A 7,500-nucleotide genomic window follows, 5' to 3' on the forward strand; every position below is an offset into this window, starting at 1 on the left:
CCGGCTGTATTTACTCTATCGTTGCGTTCGTATGGTGTTGCCGTTGGTAAGTCTTTGTGCATGTCCTTTCAAACGTGTGCATTTCCCTTCCTATGCATGTGTATGTGTACAATACGACTGTGTCAGGGGGAGGGGGTGGGCGGGGGCCACACCTTTGTTAAGCATGTTGTCCGGCAGCCGGCCATGACGTCATGGGTGAACAGCACTGCCAGGTGTGAAACGTAGTTATTTGTGTCACGTGAAAATAACTTCACCTACACTCGTATGCGCAGGCCAAGTCCTCTCCAACATGGGGATAATAACGCGAATTTCCTCTTCATTGCTGGCTATATAAGGACACGAACATGAGAGAGCGAGAGAAAAAGATTATACTTGGCGGCAACCTCCCTATGATGAGTTACAAGACGGTTGTTGATTTTACTCTCATGCGGCCACACTGTCGTACCGCTGCCGGATCGCCGTAGCCGTGAACCACAACAGTTCATAAAGTGATTCCATGTTCATTTCCAAATAATGCTCTTTGAAGTACCTCGGGTGAGAGACTGAAGAGGGCCACTCCACCCTTTGAAGAGCTTTACAAAGAAGGCAAGTAGCGTGGCAGTGACCGCTTGCACTCCTGGTTGATACCTGACACAGTACTTGCAGGTGCTGGACAACCTACACCTTGGCGACACTTTGTACCTTCGCATTTTGGGGGGAAGTAGGAGGCAGGTTTGTTTAGTTTGGCGTTTTTCTCGGCCTCGTATTTAAGAGGGAAAACGGAATGCCTTGTATACTTTTAGGTGACACTTAGTTTGCAAGTTTCATCTCTTCATACATTATTCAGAGGTTCATTTCGTTGCTGCCAGATATTATATATATATATATATATGTATATATATATATATATATATAAATATATATATATGTATATATATTTGTATATATATATATATTATATGTGTGTGTGTGTGTGTGTGTGTGTGTGTGTGTATGTGTGTTTGTGTGCGTGCGTGTATGTATGTATGTATGTATGTATGTATGTATGTATGTATATATATACACACACATATACATACATACATATATATGTATATATATATATATATATATATATATATATATATATATATATATATATACATACACACACACATACATGTATGTGTGTGTGTGTTTATGTATATATGTATAAGTATATGTTCATATATATAAAATAACCGTATCAGGCTAAAACATTTATTATTTATTTCGATTGGTTGGTTCGTGGGTACTCGTCCTGAGTTGGCCCCGTATAAAGGCGCGAAGAACTGGGCATTCTTTTGCAAGCGCATGGCACGCCACAGTCTGGCGGTGTAACTAAACTGCTAACATTATGCTTTAATTATCACATCTGCAACTTTCGAATGAGTGATAGAATTATCATTCACAAAGGTGCTCAGATTGAACCAATGCTCAGACGGTAAACTTTTGCTGTTTTGTTTGTTCAAGAGGAATTTTGATTGGCTGATGCGTGTGTCGGCGAATAGAACCAGCCAATCCGCGCGCAGATCCATGTAAACAAAACAGAATCTGTTTACAGCCAGAACTAGTTGGTAAGTGACGGTTTGTCTGACTCACTGACCGGAGGCAAAGTTGGCTGAGTTTCTTTACGATCTATGCTGAATGCAATAGATTCATTTTCAGTCCTTCTTTTCTGGGAGTTTTTTTTTCTCATCAGAGATTTTTCCTGCGGGCATAAGTCACCAACCGAAAAAAGAATGATCCTTTATAAAGCTCATAATCCGCAAGTCTGCATCATCTAACTTCTCCCCATATTGAATACTCATTCAATCTAAGTTCCACATTAGTCACGATATTTATTTAAATTCTCCACTGCACTACTAAAGCTATTTTCGATAGCCTCTTCAATCTAAATATCAAGCGATATCTAGAGTACCCTGCACAAACAAAACCTTCATTTAATTAGGGAGTTGATCATCAACTGACCGGGGGAATATCCGACGGAGCTGCAAAGGGTGAATGAAACTCAAGCCCAAGAAGCGCAAAGTATCCCGTATAGATTGAAAAGTTGCCGCACAAAGATCCCCTTTTACAGACCTGGCGGCTCCATTTAAACCAGGATGTCTCACAAAACCCGCGGGAGATGGCATTGACGCAGGGATCATCTAGCCAAGGGATCTCGTGGTGACAAGTGGTGCGTCGGGCGATCAGGAACCCAGAGCTGTGAGGCAGAGAATCCTTTGGTGGTGCGTGAGGTTTCGAGGGTGACCTCACGATTCCTCAAGTAATAGAGTCATCAAGCAGCTTAGTATTCAGCAACTTCTTTTTTCGCTGAGAGTGATAGTCTACCGTTGATCCTCGACTCCGTTTTTTTAACAACTTGGGATATAACACTTAGTTGTGCAGACAGACGACGCGTGAACCAAAGGACCTTTGGAAGGATCTTATGGGAAAGCGCCCTCGTGACCGTTGCCCGGGCAGGAGCATCTGTTGTGTCGGTCATTTGATATTTTAAGTTTATCTCGAGCTATTAAGGCCCCGGCTAATGCCAAGAATATGGTCAAGACATCAAACTTAGGAAGAGGCTCAAGTCTCACCTCCTGTTTAGGTGTTGATTTTAACTCATTTTGTTTTGTCTGTTCTGGTGGGTGTGCCACTAGTCAAGATTGCTGACGACTAATGACGGTCTGTCTGTCTCTGTCTCTCTCTCTCTATCTCTCTCTCTCTCTCTCTCTCTCTCTCTCTCTCTCTCTCTCTCTCTCTCTCTCTCTCTCTCTCTCTCCCTCTCCCTCTCCCTCTCTCTCTCCCTCTCTCTCCCTCTCCCTCTCCCTCTCCCTCTCCCTCTCTCTCTCCCTCTCTCTCTGCCTTTGCTCATACCACCCGATTCGGTAACGCTGTCTTGTAGATCAGTGTTACGTAAACGCAAAGCATCTCCCTCGCGGTGCGCTTTGGCCAAGATCCCCTCCCGCAGACGGCGCGGTGAGGTTAAATAGCCGGCCGGTATCAGAGGTCTGCTTTTTAGTTGTTTTGATATGCCTCCTCTCACTTCCATATAGGGGGATCAGACGTGGTTGTCTTGGCCTGGTTAACCGGGATGATTCACTCAAGAAAGTATAGTTATAATAGCGTCTGGCCCTACTTATGTTGCAGTGGTATGCTGCACGTTGCGACACCAACATTCCTACTTGGAGATATGGAAGGTAGGACTCTCGTCTATACATGGGGGATGTGTAAATAAAATTCAGTGGGATAGATATGGATAAAAGGTATAAGTGAGAATAACTTCCCAGCGTAATTGGGCGCGTTTTGGTAACATCCTCAGTAGAATTACATATAATAAATACCCATTTGTTCTTGGGAAACATATGTTACGCTGAAAGGCCAAGGCAACATAGGCAGAGTGAGAGGTGTGGCTGTTGGCAGTCGGGTTTCCAGCCGCCATGATTGGCATGAGAGCAAGCTGAGCGTCAGAACCCGATATGACCTGTGGCCTTGGCGGCAGTGAGGGGGGAGATGGGGGGCGGGGGGGGGGGGTAGTTGGTGAGATTGGTCATCCCGGAAACGTTTTGTGATTATGGCATCCCAACGAGATTAGAATCATTAGGTTGTTTGGGGTTTGTTGTTTCTGATGAGGAATGTTGAGGTTTATGTGAGACTGATGAACGAATTATATTTTATATCATTATATATTTTAATGTATATTCTATTTTATTTTGCAGGTAAGCTTCGAGTGTCATCACAGACGCCGGCGCCACGCCAGTAAAGTTGACTTCATCTGTTCATGAGTTTTCCTTTTCTGGCGAAAGAGGACGCCTGTTAATAGTAAGTTCATGTGGATGGGATTCTTGTATATAATTTAATCATGTCACTTTTATTAAGGTTACCCTTTATACCATACCTTTATGAGATAAATTGAAGAAAGCTGAAGAAAAGATCAACCTATATGAAATACTGACGTGTGTGTCAAATAGTCAGCAATAGTTCTGGAAAAAATGTATTTTGCATTTTGTCGGACTATTCCAAAGCGCTAAAGATGAGGTGTTAGGCAAGGCTTGTGGCAGAGATGAAGTGTGAAACAGTATCGAGATTGCGGACGACCGCAGCACCGTCAGGCGAGTAATGTGTCGAGAGTCGTGACGTACAACCTCCGACGACCCCTGAAGCGTCGGGCGTGAACCATCCCGTGGAACTTCACGCCACCGCCAGCCAACGGAAGAATTGCTCTCGAATGGAATTGATGTCGGCCAGAGGGCGGTGTAAACAGTTTAATAGCGTGTTGACTTTTTACAGTCTCACCTTCTTTGAGTTTCTTATTTTTTTTAGGTGGCGACAACTTCAGAAGAAAAAAGAAGAAGAAAAGGTTACACGTTAATGAGAATATTTCAACAGCGCGGACCAGTTCGTGCAGTCTGCCCTGAAATGGAACAACCGTTTTCTTTGGTCTAGTTCTCTTTGAGAGCCTTCAACGAGATTCTTACGTATTGTTTAAACTGTGAATGCTATTGTGGGAGACGGACCAGTTGCCTCGTCGGTCTTCTCCACGAACACCTCCATAACCGCTGCTTACACTGGGCAGTCACATCGGACCTGGTGTATGTTTTGATAGATATCACTTCGAACATATATTGTAAAAGAGGATCCCCTTTGCTTGACAAAATTTAATGTTTGAGTCTAAAAGTACGGTATTTAGACATGTACAAATAATGCATACGCGCATTCGCGCGCGCGCGTACACACACACACACACACACACACACACACACACACACACACACACACACACACACACACACACACACACACACACACACACACACACACACACACACACACACACACACACACACACACACACACACACACACACACACACACACACACACACACATATGCATACACAAATACTCACAATCTTGTGGGCCATACGTTAAATTGTATCACACAATAATAATATAATAATGATAAACAACCATAAAGGAATAAAATACAAAATAGTAACGTGTCTTAGAAGGTTTTAATGCGTGGGTGGACGAGGAGGAGAGGGGAGGGGGGGAGGGGGGTAAAGTAACACCCGAAGGAGCAGGTGTTCGTCAAGATAACCTTTTTTTTTCAACAGGGCTTTAACACCTCTGTTCTCTTAGTCACCCTCACACACATACACTTCCAAGTCTTCAGTCTGTCCTGAAGAGACGTTGCGAGTTTGACTCTTACTTGGAAGAAATATGATGTTATGTTGATGAATAGCATTGTGTTGATTATGACAATGGCGGTTGCACCAGGAACTGATAGTTAATGATACGAATGATTATTACTGTTGTCGATATTATTGTAATTGTTATTACCATCGTTATTAGCATTATCATCATAGTTATTGATAGTATTGATATTAATGATACCACAACTAATAGATTATATTGATAATATGATCATTATCATCTTCATTATTATTATCATCTCTATCATTTCTATCATTATCACCATCGCTATTAGGTCTACAACCATTAAGTTTACAATTATTTTTATCATCATCACCATTATCTTCCTTATCACCAGCATTATCATGATCATTATCATTACTGTTACTATTAAATATTAAGTAAATTATAGTTGATACATATTACTCTATCAATAACGATGATTAGATTTATATATATTTTTTTTCTTAGTTGTTGCTACAGCCATAACCATAACTATCACCTTCACGAACATTTTCTTGCGTTTCCCCCTCATTCTCGTCTTTTTCACACGAGTCACGACTTCAGAAACTCGAAGGTAAACTCTACAATTACGGCGTATCAGAGAAAACGTTTCCGCGGAAGGGGAAATTTAAGCGTAAACTCTTGTATTTTTAATGGGCCCTCGCTCTGGTTAGATTTTGTGTGTATACTTATAGGAGTTTGTGTCTTACTCTGTTTGTGTTTGTTAGTTTACATATATGTAATGAATGTATATGTGTATATATTAATTATTTATGTAATTACAAGTATGATTTCACCGCTGTTGGTTTCAGGAAGCAAGTCGCGATGTGTGTGTGTGTGTGTGTGTGTGTGTGTGTGTGTGTGTGTGTGTGTGTGTGTGTGTGTGTGTGTGTGTGTGTGTGTGTGTGTGTGTGTATGTGTGCGTGCGTGTGTGTGTGTGAGTGTGAGTGTGAGTGTGAGTGTGAGTGTGAGAGAGAAAGAAAGATTGAGAGAGAGAGGGAGAGAGAAAAGAAAGAAAGAAAGAAAGAAAGAGAAAGAGGCAATAAAGGAGGCCCGAAGAAGAGAGTGGATGAAGATCGGGAACATGACGGAAATTATATGAATAAAACGGAAGATAAAGGTTGAAGAGGAATTGAAACCCACATTGCAATAATATTTACACGACGAATGTTTTATTATTTAGACCAAGTGGCTTGTTTATAGAGTAATAATCCAGCGGCCTAACCTTAATGCAACCTTCGCAAGGAAGGAAAGGTAATAGAAACGTCTTGAAGCGTATCTGGTTAGTTTCCAATCGCATTTGAAATACGATTGAATATGAATATATGTTGATGTTCATCTTATTTATATTTCGTGTATATATCTTATTATTCACATTTATATCGATATTATATCATCTTTCCTCATTATATTTTCCAAATTTGGTTACGCAAATTGACTTTTAATTATGCTTTGAAGAACACACACTGCAAACGGTTATTTTTTAGGATGATGTAATACAGGAAGCAGAGTCATTTGCCTATAAAGGAATAGACGCGTCACTGGGGGGGGGGGGGATCCGCGCTGTAATGTTGCAGCGGAAAATAGCCGTCTTGTTGCGTATTTCGGAGCTCACATGAAGAAGCAACTTGGACGGCAGCCGGGCAAGCTCCCTCGCTGCGCTGTGGCTATTAATACACAAACACGTCACAGCTTCTCTTCAAACTCGTATTTGATATTAGCCGGTAGTTTGATAAGATTTTTTTTCTCTCTCTCTCTCTCTCTTTCTCTCTTTCTTGATATTATTTCCTCTCGATTTCTGTCTTTCTGTCTCTGTCTCTCTCTTTCTCTTTCTCTCTCTCTCTCTCTCTCTCTCTCTCTCTCTCTCTCTCTCTCTCTCTCTCTCTCTCTCTCTCTCTCTTTCCTTCTCTCTCTCTCTTTCTTTCCCTCTTTCTCTTTCTCTATCTCTCTTTCTCCTTCACAAGCACACACACACACACACACACACACACACACACACACACACACACACACACACACACACACACATTTGTAATCATCGTTGATTTAATCCATAAAATTCGATATTCAAATTCAAAATCAGTATGATTACAGTGATTACAAAGACGTTCGTTGAGGCGCAATCATACCTGCCACCACGACCTAAATTAATCTTTAAGAAGTGGTTCCCTACTCTGTACCAGGAGTGTCTGATGTACTCAGTATATGCACTTAAGTCCCCCATCCCATTCCACGTTTTCTTTTTGGTTGGTTACGATTACAAGTGCTTTGCGTGAGTCCTGGTTGTCTTGCATTACATGGCTGTAAGCCACACCTTGCT

This window comes from Penaeus japonicus, unplaced genomic scaffold, assembly GCF_977035675.1.
Source record: "Penaeus japonicus unplaced genomic scaffold, GWHDUDI00000001_assembly GWHDUDI00000016, whole genome shotgun sequence".
In the NCBI taxonomy this organism is placed as follows: domain Eukaryota; kingdom Metazoa; phylum Arthropoda; class Malacostraca; order Decapoda; family Penaeidae; genus Penaeus; species Penaeus japonicus.